Source organism: Scyliorhinus torazame, chromosome 8 (assembly GCF_047496885.1).
Source record: "Scyliorhinus torazame isolate Kashiwa2021f chromosome 8, sScyTor2.1, whole genome shotgun sequence".
Taxonomy (NCBI): Eukaryota; Metazoa; Chordata; class Chondrichthyes; order Carcharhiniformes; family Scyliorhinidae; genus Scyliorhinus; species Scyliorhinus torazame.
The window spans coordinates 104,086,081-104,106,630 of NC_092714.1; the positions used below are offsets into that span (position 1 = coordinate 104,086,081).

At 46.3% G+C, this 20,550-nt stretch overlaps 1 protein-coding gene and 1 long non-coding RNA gene across 16 annotated transcripts in view; one reads left to right on the forward strand and one right to left on the reverse strand.

The window, feature by feature from the left end:
* The window catches only part of dmd (dystrophin), a 3,042,490-nt gene that overhangs the window by 1,170,405 nt on the left and 1,851,535 nt on the right, over window positions 1-20,550 (reverse strand). The window lies entirely within an intron of this gene.
* The window catches only part of LOC140428022 (uncharacterized), a 31,940-nt gene continuing 18,351 nt past the window's right edge, over window positions 6,962-20,550 (forward strand). The window contains exons 1-2 of the long non-coding RNA XR_011948683.1: window positions 6,962-7,012; window positions 15,601-15,811. This is a non-coding gene — a long non-coding RNA (uncharacterized lncRNA). The remainder of the gene's footprint in view (window positions 7,013-15,600; window positions 15,812-20,550) is intronic.

Here is a 20,550-nt window from a genome sequence, read left to right on the forward strand (position 1 = left end):
TGTTCTACTGAGCAACTGTAAGAAGGTGGACGGGGGGAGGGGTGGTGGCAAAAAAGAGACAGTACACTTCTCAAATACATTTACTGCAAATGCACAATGCAAGTATAACCTTGAGCAGGTTATCGGTCTTTTTTAGTGCTACAATAGAACACAATCACCCGTTTATCACTTGACATGCTTGATCAGTGCCTCACCTGATTGGGGTGGAAAAAAAAGTGGGTTTCTAAGTTTCTTTAAGTCAAAGCTGAAAAGTTGGATGACAAGATTCAATAACCGAATATCCAAGTTCAAGAGAACCACAGTCCTCCCAATCCTGTTGAAGGTAAACAGCTAGCCAGCTCTATTCATGGGAATTAAGAGGGTGGACCTGTCATGGACTGGTTAACATCGTTGTCAACTTGGAGTCAAGAACATTTAAGGAAAGAACAAAGAACTAGCATTTGGGTAGCACTCACAATCTCGGAATTTTTGGAGCTAATAATATACATTTTACAGTACAAGAAATACGGTACTAATTTGCACATAGCAAGGTCCCATAACAGACCAGGTAATCTGTTTTACTGATGTTGGCTGAAGGATAAACTTCAGGTTGCATACCTGCTCTTCGAAATATGCCATGAGATCTTTTACATCAATCTGATTGAGCAGCACTCTCGCTTACATCTCATCTGAAGATCACACGTCAGAGTGCAGCACTCCCTGATACTGCGTATCAGCCTAGCGTTTGTGATCAAGTCTCTATAGTGGGCCTTAAACCAATCCTATGGCTCAGAAGTGAGGGTATTAACCACAGGGGATACATGCTTCTCCTTTCCACCCATTTCAAAAAAGGAGGTTGGTCATCCTACAGGTGATCCTGTGCGGCAATGTCCTATCAAATAGCTGTACCAGCAGAAAAAGCTTTACAGTATGCAGTGATAGTGAAATGCATGTCAGTTACTTGCCTGATTAAACAAAAATAAATCAACTTGGAAACTTATGTATTTCTGATTTTTGTTTAGGCAAGCATTCAGTTGAACTTTCAGTCCTGTTAAAATATAGCCCAAAATGATTTTAGTCACATGAGAATGTCAGAGGCACTGGTTATAAAATACCCAAGAAATTAAACAGAATATATTAGCAGTATGAAAGCATTAAAGACACCTGGCGCGATTCAACTACAAGGGAACAAAATCCGATAGTGAGCGCGTTAGTCTCGTGTTTCTCGGAGCATGGCAATGATATACATTTTACAGTACAAGAAATACGGTACTAATTTGCACATAGCAAGGTCCCAAAACAGACCAGGTAATCTGTTTTACTGATGTAAATGCGATCCCAACCGCCCCCCAAGCCCTAATGCACTATGGAAGATTCCAGTGGCGAGGGGAGCCAGAGAATCCAGGCTAAAGTCTTTGCATCAAAATGAGAAACTAAACAATTGTATGAAACCCGATAAGAATGATAGAAAATAATTTCAAAGGGAAGTTTAGAAGTGTCTCAGAATTTCTACAACTTGTACGGAAACATGGGAAGATATATAACATTTTATTGACCAAAGTTAGAGAAAAAATAGAAAAACATAAAATATTTTGATATTTGGAGAGGCTGAGTTCAAAGAGGTGTTGGCTGTATGGGGGAAATGTCCTGAGGCCACATTTGTGTGTGGAGAAGGCATAAGAGTTGTGAATTTGAGGCAGTCCTTGTTTTTCAGAAAGCAATTTGTTTCTGAACCTTTATTTTGGATTTCCTCATCTGAATGGAAGTATTTCAGGAATTGTATGCATGGTATATCTTTATAAAGGTGACAACAATCCTTTGCTTGAGGTAATATTATTGGATTTTAAAGTTTAAAAGAAACAATAAGTGGGTTGTTGTCAAGAAGGTAATTTACTTATGAGAGTTGTTCGCGAAGAGTGATTTAATTGTTTAAGTAACTTTAATCTTATGTGCTTATGTTTCTTTTTTTGTTAATAAATCTTTTATTTTTTTTAAATCCTGAAAGGTGTGACTAAAGTTCTATGCTTTTGTGGTCAGTAACTCTTCCTCTTCATTTTCAAAATACAAAAAAAAAGTTTATGATCGGTAAGACCGGGTTTCCCTCTGAGATTTGGCTTGTTTAGCAAATAATATCTGCTGTGGTCGTAACAGCAGCACAGAGCTTAAGTCTTGCTGAAAAAAACATTTTGTCAAAGTACTTATCAAGACAATCAGATACATTGGTACTCTTCTGATTGTTCTGAAGAATACAGGACAAAAAGCTTGAATGAAATGTCTTTTTTCACCAATACTCAAATGTTGTTAGTATTTTGATGGAAAAATGTACGTCATATTATATGCTGTGACAGTTTAGTGGGTACCTTTTTGAGCCATGCAGACTGAACGATCTCAGGTTAAATGCAGATCTGTGCTGAGTTCACCTATTTCAGCTGGGGTAGAGATTTGAGCATTAAAATAGGTTTTAGTTGTCCTCGACTAGAGAGAGGAAAATAATTAGCTCAGAGTACCCGAACCCGATTGGTATCCAGAGACTGCACTTAGAAAATATAGATGTAGCATGATAAAGGACGAAATTGGGCATGGCCTCTTTCACTGACACGCGGTCTCCAGGTTTATACTTTAAAAAAACCAATATGGCGTGAAACAAATATTTCAGAAAGAGCCTTCAGGGCAGAAGGCAACAGAAGTGCAGAAATTAGTTAATAATAGTATTTGAGCCTTCATCGTGACTATAACATGTCAATCATATGGAACATCTCAATTTCCAACCATGAAAATCAGTATAAACAAAAGAAAAGCACAAAACTGTATAAAATAGACACATGAATTCCATAGCATATTATCAGGTCTAAATATATATTTTAAGTTATCTCAAGACTAGCACATCATTCGAAGTATCAGCTGACACTATAAACCTCTCAAGCTTTATTCCTGTTGTTTATAATGTCACTTGAATAAAATTATTCCTAGTTATTTATTAAAACCACTAACAAGCAAAATAATGTGTACTTAGCAATTCTCACCATTGAACAGCAACAATGACAAGTTGGGAACATGCTCGTTAACAATATTTCAGGTAGCAAAATTGAAGTATTGGAGTCTTTAAGTCCTGTAATTCCCTCACAAACAGCACTGTGGGTGCACCTACATCAAATGGATTGCAGTGGTTCAAGAAGGCACCCGTAATCACCTTCTCCAAGGCAATTAGGGGTGGGCAATAAAAATGCTGGCCTAGCCAATAACATCACATCCCAAGAAGGAATCGAAAAAAAGTCACTTATGAAGAGAATGCTGACTAAATATCACTAATCATACAGGTCAAGTGTCCTTTACCCATAAATCCCAAAAATGTACACATCCAAAAAGCGTACTTTTTTTTTTTTAAACATCAGTGAAGGATGTCCCTGACCCAAGTGGACATGACCCGAGGCGACATGAACCTCGTTGACTGTTCCTGACCTTTAGTGTGGGAAGTCTAGTTGTTTGTCTGCACTCTTTACGTTGCGATTTTGAGAAGAACATGTTGAAAAGACCATCAGATACCCTTATGGTTAACAAGCAGAAAAGGAAAAAGTAGCATAACTCATTATCAATGACTAAAAAATAGAATTGTTGCAGAAACCTGATCATGGTGCACCTGAGGCAATTGAGTGAGGAGCATGGGTGGGTATCATCATCATATACGATTAAAGAAAAATAGCCAAATGGCTGAAATTTTCTATTAAAAATAATTTATAGGAGTTAATGAACAATAGGAAAACTTTGAATAGGTCGAAAAATGATTAATATAATTGTATTCTGATGAGTGGATTGAGGGCGGCATGTGGTGCAGTGGTTAGCACTGGGACTGCGGCGCTGAGGACCCGGTTTCGAATCCCGGCCCTGGGTCACTGTCCATATGGAGGTTGCATATTCTCCCCATGTCTGCATGGGTTTCACCCCCACAACCCAAAAGATGTGCAGGTGAGGTGGATTGGCCATGCTAAATTGCCCCTTAATTGGATTGGGAAAAAAATAATTGGGTACTCTAAATTTATATTTCAAAAATGAATGGATTCATCAGCACAGGAGTGAAAGATTTCTACTGATTGGCCAATTTATCGTGCAGCAAGCCAAGGTGTACCACAAAGAGCTGAGCCTTGATGGTGCATGTGAATACATCACAGGTTGGTTGCAGAAATTTAAGAAATATCAAGGTGACAGGTTTTTGAACGTTTCTGGCAGACCATGACACCACTGAAAACAAATTTCAGATGAAAATCTTTCACCTGAACAAATTTACAATGCTGATGAAATGTGTCTGTTCTACAAAGAACAAAGAAAATTACAGCACAGGAACAGGCCCTTCGGCCCTCCCAGCCTGCGCCGATCCAGGTCCTTTATCTAAACCTGTCACCTATTTTCCAAGGATCTACTTCCCTCTGATCCCCGCCCGTTCTTATATCTGTCTAGATGCACCTTAAATGATGCTATCGTGCCCGCCTCTATCTCCTCCGCTGGCAAAGCGTTCCAGGCACCCACCACCCTCTGCGTAATACACTTTCCACGCACATCTCCCTTAAACTTTCTCCCTCTCACCTTGAAATCGTGACCCCTTGTAATTGACACCCCCACTCTTGGAAAAAGCTTGTTGCTATCCACCCTGTCCACTCTCTCATAATTTTGTAGACCTCAATCAGGTCCCCCCTCAACCTTCGTCTTTCCAACGAAAACAGTCCTAATCTACTCAACCTTTCTTCATAGCTGGCACTCTCCATATCAGGCAACATCCTGGTGAACCTCCTCTGCACCCTCTCTCAAGCAGCCACATCCTTCTGGTAATGTGGCGACCAGAACTGCACGCAGTATTCCAAATGTGGCCTAACCAAAGTCCTATACAACTGTAACATGACCTGCCGACTCTTGTACTCAATACCCCGTCCGATGAAGGCAAGCATGCTGTATGCCTTCTTGACCACTCTATCGACCTGCATTGCCACCTTCAGGGTACAATGGACCTGAACTCCCAGATCTCTCTGTACATCAATTTTCCCCAGGACTCTTCCATTGACCGTATAGTCCGCTTTTGAATTAGATCTTCCAAAATGCATCACCTCGCATTTGCCTGGATTGAACTCCATCTGCCATTTCTCTGCCCAACTGTCCAATCTATCTATATTTTGCTGTATTCTCTGACAGTCCTCCTCGCTATCTGCAACTCCACCAATCTTAGTATCATCTGCAAACTTGCTAATCAGACCACCAATACCTTTGTCCAGATCATTTATGTATATCACAAACAACAGTGGTCCAAGCACAGATCCCTGTGGAACACCACTAGTCACCTCTCTCAATTTTGAGACACTCCCTTCCACCACTACTCTTTGTTTTCTGTTGCCCAGCCAGTTCTTTATCCATCTAGCTAGTACACCATGAACCCTTTACGACTTCACTTTTTCCATCAACCTGCCATGGGAAACTTTATCAAACGCCTTACTGAAGTCCATGTATGTGACATCTACAGCCCTTCCCTCATCAATTAAAGTTGTCACTTCCTCAAAGAATTCTATTAGGTTTGTAAGACATGACCTTCCTTGCACAAAACCATGCTGCCTATCACTGATAAGTCTATTTTCTTCCAAATGTGAATAGATCCTATCCCTCAGTATCTTCTCCAACAGTTTGCCTACCACTGACATCATGCTCACAGGTCTATAATTTTCTGGATTATCCCTGCTACCCTTCTTAAACAAAGGGACAACATTAGCAATTCTCCAGTCGTCCGGGAGTCACCCGTGCTCAAGGATGCTGCAAAGATATCTGTTAAGGCCCCAGCTATTTTGTCCCTCGCTTCCCTCAGTAACCTGGGATAGATCCCATCCGGACCTGGGGACTTGTCCACCTTAATGCCTTTTAGAATACCCAAAACTTCCCCCTTCCTTATGCCGACTTGACCTAGAGTATTTAAACATCCATCCCTAGCCTCAACGTCCGTCATGTCCCTCTCCTTGGTGAATACCGATGCAAAGTACTCATTAAGAATCTCACCCATTTCCTCTGACTCCACGCATAAATTCCCTTGTTTGTCTTTGAGTGGGCCAATCCTTTCTCTAGTTACCCTCTTGCTCCTTATATACGAATAAAAGGCTTTGGGATCCTTTTAGCCAAAGATATTTCATGACCCCTTATAGCCCCCTTTATTGCGCGTTTGAGATTGGTCCTACATTCCCAATATTCCTCCAAAGCTTCATCAGTTTTAAGTCGCCTAGATCTTATGTATGCTACAGTGATCTTATGTTCTGGTGGTATGTCCCTCAGAAAATGCTAGCAATGTTTAAGGAGACTGCACCAATAGGTGTTAAATGTGCTGAGAATAGGCTGGTTGTCCTTCATTATGCGAATATGGCCAGCTCACACAAATGTAAATTGGCTGTAATTGTAAAAAGCAAATGTGCCAGATGCATCAACAGTATTCGGGCATGACCCGTTCACCACAATGCGAATAAGAGTAACCAGGAACATGTATCCTGATTGGTATCACAACTGCTTTGTACCACAGATACATGCACATTGTCAGGCAGCTGGACTTCCCTCCCCAACGTAACATCATTAATTCAGTTAATGGACTAATGCATTCTTCGGTCCATGAAATGTAAATATAAAGACTCTGGATTCAATAGTATGCTTGTTTCTGCAAACAGAGGCCTGTGGTGGAAAGTTTCCAAAAGGAGTTTATAGTTAATGAAATCATCTACGCATCTATTAATACCCGGTACCTTGTTGATAAAGATACCTTGACCATTAGCTGGCACAATCTTTGATCACAACAATGACAATATTATTGTCTGCAATGAACAAAGATTTTGACGGTCTTCATGTGAACACAGAAAACAATCTGGTAAACCATCTCTGCGAGTGTGCAAAGGGTACATCAATGATTCTATGAATGGAATGTGTGAATATGCTGGAGGCCAAGGATATCAAAGAAGTGTTTAACATTGATAACAATGCTCCTGTTGTGTATTCGTTGGTTGGTGGGGAGATTACAGAAATGGTAATTTCTGGGTCAACTTGATACAAAACAGTGATGATGACGATGACCATGAATGCAGGAGAGAAAATGCCCACAAACAATATTATTAAGCTGTATGAGGGGTTGATAGATGCACTCGAACAACATGTGTTTCTAAGTGAGCAAGAAATGTCAATCTATAAAATAATGGACAAACTTATGAAACAGCAACCAATACTGATGGGGCAGATGAAGCTGGGAAAACTATTCAATAATGCCTTGAGTACATCGAAACTCTGTAGCTTCTCGTATAATCAGAATCCCAAATGGTGCCACGGGTGGGAATTTATTACAGTTACCTTTTATTTATTATTCAGTTTTACAGCTTATTTTTCTCGTCATATTATTTACTTTAAACTATAGCTAGCCTAGGCTTAGGCTACTGTAATGTAAATATGCCGCGTCCTATATGTGGTATCCAAAAAATAAAAATTATCTGAAATCTGAAAAGCAGTTGGCCCTGAGGATTTCAGATAAAGCATGCTCGACTTGTACTTCCCTCCTTTCAAAACTATCTTTACATATTCTGCCTGACTAAACTAGTTTAATGTAATCCACACACAGCTACATTTATCACACCATGAGAGGGAAGGTTTCCAAAGTTCTGTGCGGTAATTGCGTGTGCGCTTCCATCTTTTTCCATCGGGCAGGAGATGCAAACGTCTGAGAACACGCACTAACAGATTCAAAAACAGCTTCTTCTCCGCTGTTACCAGACTCGTAAATGACCCTCTTATGAACTGATCTTGGCTCTTCACACATCTTCTCTACTGAGTAGTACTATGCTCTAGTGTGCTTCAACTGATGCCTATGCGTATGTATTTACATTGTGTATTTGTGTTTGCCCTGTATGGAATGATCTGTCTAAACTGTATGCAGAAAAACACTTTTCACTGTACCTCAGTACATGTGGCAATAAACAAACCCAATCGAATCTAATTGTCCCAGAAATCCTGTATGAGATATTGGGCATTTTAATGGGAATACAGTATTTACATATTTCAACTTCATGGCCTGTAAATTCCAGAGTGGCAATTTCAAGGTTAAGTCACTCCCCCCCCCCCCCCCCCCCCCCCCCTTTTGCAGCAGTAGCTGCTGGAAAGGCGAGATTGTGACAAATTAATGGAAACAGGTTAAGTTTTAAAGGTAAGCGGTTAGACAATTGGGGGAAGACTGGGTTTGGGTGGGGGGGGGGGGGGGGAGTGGGGATGGGGGGAAAAAGTGTGTGAAGAAGATCAGATCAGGTCTGACCGAAATTGAGTGATTGATTTATTGTCACATTACTGAAGTACAGTGAAAAGTATATTTCTGCGGCCAAGGGAACATACACAATTGACAAAAAAGAATAATTGACAAAGTACATTGATAAACAGTGATTGGTTACAGTGCGGAACAAGGGCTAAACAAAGCAAATACATGAGCAAGAGCAGCATAGGGCATTGTGAATAGTGTTCTTACATGGAACAGATCAGTCCGAGGGGAAGTCGTTGAGGATTCTAGTAGCTGTGGGGAAGAAGCTGTTCCTATGTCTGGATACAGACTTCTGTATCTTCTGCCTGATGTAAGGGTCTGGAAGAGGGCAAAGCCTGGGTGGGAGCGGTCACTGATGCTGTCTGCCTTCCTGAGGCAGCAGAAGGTAGACAGAATCAATGTGCGGGTGGCAAGCATGTGTGATGCGTTGGGCTGAGTTCACCACAGTCTGCAGTTTCTTGCCACCTTGGGCCGAGCAGTTGCCACATCAAGCTGTGATGCAGCCGGATAGGTTTCTGTCCATGGCAGATCTGAGGAGGTTAGTGAGAGTCGATGTAGACATGCCAAATTTATTTAGCTTCCATAGCGAGTAGAGATGTTTTTGGGCTTTCTTGACTGTTGCATCAACATGAGTGGACGAGGACAGACTGTTGGTGATGGTGATCCCCAGGAACTTAAAGCTATTCGCCATCTCTACTTCGAAACCATTGATGTAGATGGGGGGGGGGGGGGGGGGGGGGGAGGTGTCATGCTACCCTTCCTGAAGTCGATGATCAGTTCCTTGGTTTTGCCGACATTGAGAGAGATGCTGTTTTCAGTATAACATGCGGTGAAGTGATCTATCTCCCTTCTGTAGTCTGATTCGTTGCTGTTTTGGGTATGACTCACCACAGTCGTATCATCCACAAACTTATGGATCGAATTGGAGTTGAATCTAGCTACGTAGTCGTGAGAGTATAGGGAGTACAGTAGAGGACTGAGCACACATCCTTGCAGGGCCCCGGCGTTTAGGATTATTGTGGAGGAGGTGGCGTTACCTATCCTGACAGATATAAGCGAGGGAGGCCGGATTGGACCGGAGGAAGTGGGGGTGGGGGTTGAACAGAGGAGGTGGGAGGTGGTGGTGTTGGACCAGAGTGGGAGCTACAAGTCCAGGAGGGGGTTGCAGTGAGCACGGGTTGTGGGGGGACCGGATCGCAGAAGTGGGATGGGTCAGACTGAGAAGTGGAGAAGGCGGGGGGGGATCAGTTATGGAGACGGGGTTGGTGGTGGGGGTGCTGGTTGGACTGGACAGGTGCTGGGTCAGTCCGGGCAGAGGGGAATCGGTCCAGGGTGGTTAGTCCAGGAAGGCGTGAGGAGGTCAGTCCGGGGGCAGGGGAACCTGGTCGTACCTGCAGGAGACCAGAAAGGTGGTCGGACTGGGTCAGGCTGGATAGCACCAGAGTGGAGGATGGTTAGTGTTTGTGTGTGTTTTCCGTTTGCAGTACTATAACCCCAAAGAGTTCTGCTTTTGTCAAGTAGTTTCTCTGACTCTCACCTCCACACTTTTGGGTTTTAAATCATGCCTTGCAGCACTATCACTGATGACAACACTGCCATTATGGATTTTGCACTTCAGTGCTGAGGTTTTTTAGTCCGTCAGGTTTTGTGAGTGGGCAACCAAGTGGCAGATAGAAAAAAAGGTAGGAAGAATAGAAAAGCTATATTTTAAAAAAAAGATGTGAAACAATTAAATGTTGATGCCCAGAGAGCTGTGGGTGTACTTTTACAAGGAACATAGATTTAGCATGCAGGTACAGCAAGCAATAACAAAGGCAAATGGCACGTTTGACTATATTGTACTTCTGCAAGGATCTGATGAAACCATATCAAGAGTATTATGTACAGTTTTGGTCTCCATATCTAAAGAAGGACATGCTTGCCTTGGTGGTGATGCAGCTGGATTTGTTTCTGGGATGAAAGAGTTGCACTATAATGAGACATGGATTCAATTAGGCCTATACCCCCTACAGTTCAGAAGAATGAGAGGTGATCTTATTGATACAAACAGGATACTAAAGAGGCTTAACAGGGTAGATAGTCACTGGCTGGCTAGAGAATATAGGAATGAGGACACACTGTAAAGATAAGTCAGTCATTTAGAAATGCCTTCACTTGAAGGGTTATGAAGTTTTGCAACCCTTGTCAAGAGGACTGTGGATCCTCCAAATATTCAATGCTGACTGAGATGGAATTTTGATTTCTCAGGGAATCAAAGGCAGAAAGAGGACCCATAGGGTGGTCAGCAAAACCAAGAAGAGCTAACCAATCCCTTCCAGACTGTGGCTCCAGAGTGGAGCAACTACATCCTGAGAGAAATCAAGAGGCCATCACAGGAAAGAAACGTGCTTGCTTGGTGAATATTTGCCTCATTTATCTACAAAACCTGTGTAATCTCTTAGTTACTGTAAAGTTTTATTGTTCGCAGCAAGACTTACTTGCATTAGTAAAGGTTACTGGGAACAACAGAGTATTTTAATTCTAAATTAAGAAAAATAAATTAACATATAATTCAAATGGTAGAGCAGGTGATGCGTTGCAACTGCAGAGTATGGGAGCTCCTGGACCCTGGTGTGATCCAGGGCAAACACATTTGCAGTAAGTGTCTTCAACTTGAGGAGCTTCAGTTCAGAGTCACTGAACTGAGGGCTGAGCTGCAAATACTGTGATGCGTCAAGGAATGGGAAGGTTATCTGGAAATTCTGTACCAGGAGGCCGTCACATCCCTTAGGATAGCGTCTTCAGATTTGGTCGGTGGGCAGGGAGAGAAGGGTGTGACTGCAAGTGAGGCTGTCTGGGGAGCCAGCAGGTAGAAGTGGAGGAGCCTCAGCCTTCGCAAATGTTCAATGGGTTTGGTATCATGAAACCTGTATGGATGAAAGCAGTGGCTGCACGAAGAAAAATGACCATGGCACCATGGTACAGGAAGCCATTCAAGCAGGAGGAATTAATAGGAATATAGTAGTAGTAAGTAGTAGAAGACAGCATAGTCAGGGGGACAGTCAGTTTTCTGCAGCTCTTTATGGGAATCAAAACAGCTATACTGCCTGCTGATGCCAGGGATTAGGACATTGGCTCTGGCTGGAGAGGAACTTGCAGTTAGAGGGAGATAATCCAGTGGTTAAGCTGCACATAGGTATCATAGTTTGAACAAGGAATGTGGTTTTACTGAGGGAATATGAGCGGCTGGGGACTCAATTAAAAAGCAGAGACTCAACGGAAATCATCTCTGGGTTACGACTGAGCCACAAGCAATTTGACTAGCTTGAAGATTGGTGTGGGAGAAACAGGTTTCAATTCATGGGGCACTGGCACCAGTTTTGGGGACTTGGGAGCTGTGCCATTGGGATAGTCTTCACCTGAACCATGGTGGGGCGAGTGTTCTGGCTGGAGGGTTGTAGGACAGGACCGAAGGTTTTAAACTATTTTAAAAAATATTCATTTGTGAGATTTGGGTGTTCCTGGCTAGGCCAGCATTTATTGCTCATCCCTAATTGCCCCTGAGGAAATGTTGGTGAACTGCCCTTTTGAAACGCTATCATCCCTGTGGTGCAGGCACACCCACAGTGCTAGTAGGGATGGAATGGAGTTCGAGGATTTTGATCCAAAATAGTGGGGATGAGGGAACAAGTTTGATACATTAAATAGAGAAGACAGGCGAAACAGCACCTGGGAGGGGTGGAGGGGATGGGAGCAGGCTGGAAGTTCCAAGGTGCCAGGCTGCCCATGCCAGGGATGGGGCACGGGGTGCCTCGCCCTTATGAAGTGGGGTGAGGAGGGCTCAAGGACCCTGTAAGAGATAGGCTGGGTGCAGTGGGGAGTGAGTGGTGGTGAGCTGAACTCATCAGTGCAGAAAATACTGCCTCGGCGGGGCTTTCCTCGCAGAGGCTAAAAGAACGGCAAAGTACCACTAAATAGCGGTGTCTTGAGAAACAACCCGCTAAACGCGCCAAAAACGTGACTCTGTGGCCGGGATTCCCCGACCCCCCCCCGCAGGGTCGGAGAATCCCCGGGGGGAGGCGCGAATCCCACCCCGCCGCCTGCTGCCTATTTTACGCCGCTATTTTTTGGCGGTGGCGGGATTACCGCCATGCCGGTCGGGGCTGTTGAGAGCGTCCCCCCCAGCGATTCTCCGGGCCCCAATGGGCTGAGTGGCTGTCCAGTTTTGGCCACTCCCGCCGGCATGAATTACTCACCTCACGCACGGCGGGACCTGGCAGGTGAGTATGCAGGGGCAGTCCTCGGGGAGGCGCGGGGGGATCTGACCCCGTGGGGTCCCCCACGGTGGCCTGGCCCACGATCGGGGCCCACCGATCTGCGGGCGGGCTTGTTCCGTGGGGGCACTTCTTTCCTCTGTGCCGGGACCCTGTAGGGCTCCGCCATATTGCCCCGGGGGCTGGCGCAGAGAAGAGAACGCCCCACGCATGACGCGGAAATATGCTGGCCGGTCTGCGCATGCGTGGGATCACACCGGCCGTTCCGCACATGTGCGAACTCGTGCCATCCCTTCGGCGCTGGATGGAGCGGCACCAACACTTCCGCCATCCACCTAGCCCCCGAAAGTTCAGAGAATTCCTTACTTTCGGGGGCTGTTGATGCCGGAGTGGTTAGCGCCAGTTTTCCCGCCGGCGTGGGGACTTGGTCCCCAGAAGGGAGAATCCCGGCCTGTGTCTGTTCTGTTAAATCGTGCTCCACATCTGGAGTATTGAGTAAATTATGGCCTCGCTATTTAAGAAAGGATATAAATGCATGAGAAGTAGTTCAGACGAAGTTCACTCGACTGATACTTGGGATGGGGGAGTATAGCACATGGAAAGTTTGGACAGTCTGGGCATGCATCTATCGGAGTTTAGAAGAATGAGAGGCAATCTTCTTAAAATATATAAAGGTCCCTGAGGGGACTTGACAGGGTGGATGATGTTTGCCCTCGTGTAACAGATTTGGAATTCTCATCCCGCAGAGTGATGGAGGCAGGGTCATTTAATTTTTTTAAGGCAGAGTCAACAGTTATGGGAGACAGATATAATGTGGACTTGTGGCTACAATCATAACAGTCATGAATGACAAGCAGACTCGAGGGACTGAATGGTCGACTCCTGTTCTTAATTTATACGTTCACATAGGGGAAGTGGAGCTGAGGCAAGGATCAGCCATGATGGTATTGAATGTGGAGATGGCTCGAGGGGTTATATGGGGCATGATTACACCTCCCACCCACAACCGCTACATTGCACTTGGCACACCTCATACTATTCCCGGTGAATAGCAGGAGAGCATCTAAACGGGGTTTGTGCAGGGCCCCGAATCGATCTCGATTCTCCTGACCCACGGTGCCCAATGCAATCTGATTCACACCCTTGCTGGGCGTGAACCAGATTTGCATATTTAAATGAGCCTTAGAACTAATTTAAATATGCGCAGCCCTTTTGAGGCCAGAGTATCCCAGCTCCCAGGAGTTACCGGCCCCACCAGCGCAGAGTGAGGCCGGTGTGAATCAGTACTGGTTTCCAAAAATAGAAACCAGATGTAATGATCACATTACAGAGGGTTCAGAGGCCACTGGAGCCCCGAGGGCAATGCCACCTTGGCACCCTGTCAGTGCCAGGTTGGTACTGGCCACCAAGGTGCCATGAGGCACTGCCAAGGGACAGGGCCTGAAGGAGGCCTTGGCCTTGAAAAGAGGGGGTGAAGGAGGGCAAGAAGGGAGCGCATAAAGAGGCGCGCCTTGTGGGGGAGAAGCGTGAAGGGTGAACAACTGAAGGAGGTATAAAGTGGGGATATGAAGGGGGTATGAAGGGTGGGGCCTGAAGTGGCTTCCTGAAAGTGGGGGCCTTAAAGGTGCGGCGGTCCTCACGGACACCAGAGCGGAGTATGCGCACTTGAAGGGGTGGAGGGATGATGTCCTGATGCTGACGAGGTTGGATGAGGATGGGGCCAGGTAACTCGCATACCTAGGGTGGAGGTGGGGGCTGGGTCACCCGGATATCTAGTGATGGGAGTGTGGTTTCCCCTCCGGGGCTGAGGATTGGGGTGTTGCCCACATCTGCGGTGGGTCACGATGTCCATGGGTGGGGGGAGGGATGTGGTGAACCTTGAATTTAACTTTGAAATCTGGGCACTCTTTAAAAAGGGCGGCGATCTCTGAGGAACTAGTCTTGCCGGCGTTTTTCGTTCCCAATTCCAGAAAAAATTCTAAGGGCGTGATCCAATGGCCAGTGGTTACACCTCCTGCTGGGCTGGTAATTGCTTTCCATTCACCCCGACAGAATGCTGGCCCATTTGCATGTCCAGAATCGCGGAACAGATAGCCCCCTCAATGGAAATGTGAATCACTTCTATTCAATCCCGGTGGGAACATGGAGGGTGGGATTCTCCATCCCGCCGCACCCATTTTGGGGTGCGGCGCACCCCCAGCAGCAGTGGAATTCTCCGTCCCGGCAGCCGGCCAATGGGGTTTCCCATTGTGGGCACGCCCGCGCTGTCAGGAAATCCGCGGGCATGAGTTCGCTGCCAGCGAAACGGAGGATCCAGCCCTTAGTCTTCCAAATGGAGAATCCAGCCCGATATTTAATTGATTAAACTCAGCAATCAGACTGGTGTTTCAAAATTACTTCCAGCTTCGTACTAAGTTTAAAGAAAAGCTTGGCAGTGCTTTCCCACTTAATGGCAGTGTGGGCCATCAACTTAATAAATTACTTGGGCTGAACACTCACTCTTTCAAGGAATCTGAAGCCTGCTATAAAGCAACATAAATTAAAATGTAGCCACACGGAGTTACTACTTCATACTGTCCAAACTATTGACTTTAGTCCGCTATTGACATTTTCATACGCTGCCAGCACAATTTAGAGATGAAAGAACTTGCTGCTGAATAAATCACTAATAGAATACATGGGGAGTTGTTTATAAAAAAATTTAGCCACTGCCAGTTTTGATGGGACATTTTTGCTTCTTCTTTTCAGCAGTCATTTTAAAGTGTGAAATCACTGTTGTTTTGGGGTAAAAAAAACTGCCACAGGAGCTGTTTATTGTCTAATCGCAATAAAGCTCACACATCTACATTTTCTTTATGTGGTTTTTACTAATTCCATCAGAGTAAGCTGCACAAGAACTTTGCTCTTATTTCTCACATGCATTGTAAGGGGTCAATTCTAACTGTGACATGTTAATGATACAGATTACATCACCGGAAGTGATGCAATGTCTCATGATCTCGCTCTTTCTTGTTCAAACCATGATAAGACGTTTCAATTAGCTTAATGTTTTCTTTATGTCAGCAGACCCTATAAACGTTCATCAGAACAATGAGGCCAAGATTATTCTATGGTGGCAGCGAGCGAAAGAACAAGTATGGAAATGTTCCTGCCATTACCAGAAAGCTTCAAGCATGTCACAAGCCTCAGTCAAGCAGAAGCATGGCTGAACTGGTGACTTGGATTTACCGGATAGCGAATCACATCAAGCCTTACAACCAAAGCCAGCAGTGAGCAAGTCAGTACACTATTATATACAATGGTATGACTGCAAGATGATATCCTAGCCAGGCAAAGGGTCGACAGAGGAAAAGTTACATACAATGAAATTATAAAAACATTTGATGCCTACTTCAATCTATGAAATCTTAAAGCACCGGGTTAAAGTCCAACAGGTTTGTTTGGAATCACGAGATTTCAGAGTGCAGCTCCTTCATCACTCACCTGACGAAGGAGCTACTCTCCGAAAGCTAGTGATTCCAAACAAACCTGTTGGACTTTAACCTTTTGTTGTAAGACTTCTTACTTTGTCCACCCAAGTCCAACGCCAGGATCTCCACATCAATCTATGAAAGAATACCATTATTGAGCAGGCTAAATTTAACAAACATACCAAAGACAAGTGAATAGACTTGAATAGACTTTCTGAAAACTGAATCTGGCAAACTAAAAGGTGAAAAGGATAGATTCAAGAACCAAACGGAAGTTATTGGAGTGCTGATATTTCAGCAGAGGGAAACAGGACACACTATAAATTTGACACAGGTGCAGCTGTTTCGGCTGTCTGGTGCTGAACTGTGATTGGAGAAAAGTTCTCTCAGGCCATCATGTGAAAACTACATCGGTCAGAAGGTACAGAACTCAAAAGTCTTGGAACAATTAAATGCATCCCTTCAATATATAGAGCCAAAAATCACTGAAGCCTTATCTGTGACTGAAACAGTTGTTTACTCTTAAGCTGGAAACCCATCATCGATTTGCAGAGCAGAGTAACGGTAAAGTTGGTAAAAACCTCATAGCTGAATTTCCATCCACAGCTGTTCACAGGAGTAGCAAAACAAAAGGTGGCATACCACATCATTCTCAGTCCTAAAACAAAACCAGAGTGTCTTGTTTGCACACAGAAAAGTTCCTCTTCCACTTTTCCCAAAGGTAAAGGAGGAAAGTGACTATGTTGAAGCAAGGGTTTATTTCACATGACAAAAAACAAGAAGCTTTGCCCCCCAATTAGGCTGGTCAGCTGGAATGTCCAGGGGCTAAATGGGCCGGTAAAGAGGGCACATGTGTTTGCGCACCTGAGGGGACTGAAGGCGGACGTGGTAATGCTGCAGGAGACACACTTTAAAGTAGTGGATCAGGTCAGGTTGAGGAAAGGCTGGATTAGTCAGGTTTTCCACTCGGGGCTGGATACAAAGACTTAGGGGGTTTGCGATTCTGATTAACAAGCGGGTGGCATTTGAGGTGGGGAGAATAGTCTCGGATGTGGGAGGTCGATATATCATGGTTAGTGGCAAGCTGAAGGGGATAAAGGTAGTGCTGGTCAATGGATATGCGCCAAATTGGGATGATGGGGATTATATAAAGAGGGTGCTAGGCAAGAGTCCGGGCCTGGATTTGCACAGGCTGATTATGGGAGGGGGTTTTAATACGGTTATTGATCCAGACCTGGACCGGTCATGCTCGAGAACGGGCAAGGAGCCATCAATGGCAAAGGAGCTAAAAGGGTTCATGGAGCAGATGGGGGGGGGGGTGGATCCATGGAGATTTAGGCAGCTGAGGGCCAAGGAATTTTCTTTTTACTCCCACGTACACAGGGTGTATTCACGGATAGATTTTTTTGTCGTGGGTAGGGCCTTATTGGCTAGGGTGGTGGACACGGGGTATTCGGCAATTGCGATCTCGGACCATGCTCCGCACTGGGTGGACCTGCAGGTTAGTATGGATAGCAAGCAGCGCCCGCAATGGAGGTTGGATGTAGGGCTAATGGCGGAGTGTGAGAGGCTGAGGAAGTGCATGCTGAACTACCTGAGGTAAACGATACGGGGGAGGTCTCAGCAGTGGTTTGGGAAGCGCTGAAGGCAGTGGTGAGAGGAGAGCTGATCTCGATCCGGGCTCACAGGGACAGGACAGATAGGGCAGAAACAGAGCGACTGGTAAAAGAGATTCTGTGAGTGGATAGGAGATATGCGGAGGCTCCAGAGACAGGGCTTTTCAGGGAACGCCAGAGGCTACAGGCAGAATTTGGTTTGTTAACCACAGGGAGAGCAGTGGAACAGCTCAGAAAGACGAAGGGGGCGATTTACCAGCACGGTCAGAAGGCCAGCAGGATGCTTGCACAGCAGCTCAGAAAGAGGGAGGCAGCTAGAGAAATAAGGAAAGTTATTGACGGGGATGGGAACTTAGTTAGGGACTCGGCGGGGGTGAGCAAGACCTTTCGGGATTTTTATAACAGGTTGTACAGGTCGGAACCCCCTGCGGGGCCGGAGGGGATGAGGCACTTTTTGGACGGGCTGACATTCCCGAAGGTGGATGGGGAGCGGGTAGCAGGGCTGCGGGCCCCAATCGGGCTGGAGGAGATAGTGGAGAGTCTGAAGGCCAGGCAGTCGGGCAAGGCCCCGGGACCGGACGGGTACCCAGCCGAGTTCTATAAAAAGTTCTCCGGAATATTGGGGCTGGTGCTGATGAAGGGCATTAACGAGGCTAAGGAAAGAGGGGGTCTGCCCCAGAAGATGTCACAGGCCATGATCTCGCTCATTCTGAAAAGGGACAATGACCTGGAGCTATGTTGGTCTTACAGGCCGATTTCCTTGCTGAACGTAGATGCCAAACTCCTGGCCAAAATGTTGTCCTCCAGGATTGAGGACTGTGTACCAGACGTTATTGTAGAGGATCAGACTGGGTTCGTTAAGGGCAGGCAGCTGGTGGCCAATGTAAGAAGGCTGTTGAACGTGATCATGATGCCCCCCGAAGGTAGGGAAGTTGAGGTGGTGGGCGCGATGGACGCGGAAAAAGCCTTTGACCAGGTCGAGTGGGATTACTTATGGGAGGTGTTGGAGCGGTTCGGGTTTGGAAAGGACTTTGTTGACTGGGTTAGGTTGCTGTGCCGGGCTCCGGTTGCAAGTGTACGGACAAACAGGACGACCTTGGACTATTTCAGGCTGCACCGGAGACGAGACAGGGATGCCCCCTCTCCCCACTGCTGTTTGTGCTGGCGATAGACCCGCTGGCAATTGTTTCGAGGGCCTCAATGGGATGGTCTGGGAAGGAGGGAGGGGCGGGGGGGGGGGGGGAGAGGGGGTGGAGCACAGAGCTCGCTGTATGCGGATGGCCTACTGCTATATGTCTCAGACCCAATGGGGGGGATGGGGGAAATTATGGGAATTTTAGGGAAATTGGGCTGATTTTTGAGGTATGAGCTCAATATGGGGAAGAGCGAGATGTTTGTGGTCCCGGCGAGAGGTCAGGAGAGGCGACTGGGGGAACTGCCGTTCAGAGTGGTAGGGGACAGTTTCAGGTACCTGGGTATCCAAGTGGCGAGGGATTGGGACAGGCTACATAAACTGAACTTGGCCCGGTTGGTGGATCAGATGAAGGAGGATTTCCGGAGATGGGATGCGCTCCCGTTGCCTCTGGCGGGCAGAGTGCAGTCGGTAAAAATGACGGTCCTTCCGAGATTCCTATTCGTCTTCCAATGCTTTCCCATCTTCATCAAAGGCGGTCCTTTTTTAAGCAGATCGATAATATTGTCATGGGCTTTGTGTGGGGGAGCAAGTGCTCTGCGTTTGAAGCGGGCAATGCCTGAGCAGAGTCGGGGGGATGGAGGACTGGCGCTGCCGAATTTCAGCAATTATTACTGGGCGGCTAACATAGCCATGGTGAGGCGGTGGCTGGTGGGGGGTGAGCCGGCGTGGGTGCGCATGGAGGCAGCTTCTTGTAAGGGCACAAGTCTGGGGGCGTTGGTAACGGCGCCTCTGCTGTTCCCGCCGGCGCAGTACTCCATCAGTTCAGTGGTGGTGGCAGCCCTGAGAGTCTGGGGACAGTGGAGGAGACATGTGGGAGCAGAAAGGGCATCGGTATGGTCCCTGTGGTAGTCACCACTGATGTATATATTAGGTGCTTTGTGGTAAGGCCCTGTACTACAGGCACGGGAGTAATTCCCTGCCTGCTGGCTCTGCCAAGTAGGCGGAGTATAAATATGTGTACTCCTCGTAGAGCAGCCATTTTGCCAGCTGCTGTAGGAGGTCACACATCTTAGTGCAATAAAGCCTCGATTGTAATTGATCGTGCATCAATTTATTGCACTAAAGTTTTCAGAAGATGGACCTCCGCATCAAGCCGGATCGCCTGCAGCTGCATCCGCAATCAGGCAACGCCAAAAAGGACTTTGAACATTGTTAAGCCTGTTTCGAAGCTTACATCAGGTCTGCACCAGACCCAATTCCGGAAGCTCAGAAGATTCAGATCCTCTACACGCGGCTGAGCTCCAACGTCTTTCCACTTATCCAGGACACGCCGACCTACGAAGACGCCATGGCACTACTGAAGGAAAACTACGCTCAGCGGACTAACACGCTCTACGCCAGACACATCCTCTCCACTCGTAGTCAACTTCCTGGTGAGTCAGTGGAAGATTTTTGGCGTGTTCTAATTCCCCTAGTCAGAGAATGTGACTGTCAGGCCGTCACGGCAACGGAACACTCGAACTTGCTCATGAGAGACGCTTTTGTTGCGGGGATAGGGTCGGATTACATCTGCCAGCGCCTCTTAGAAGGGGCCACGCTCGACCTCGCGGCAACCAAAAAGCAACGCTCTCGCTGACGGTCACTTCGCGCAACATCCAGGCCTACACCCCCGGCCGCGCGTCCCACCCCTCCTACGCATCATGGACTACGCAGATGGCCGCCCCATCGGGGACCCCACTCAGCCAACCCCACGCCTGTGCCATGCGGCAGCCAACCAACCCTGGGGGCCCCAAAT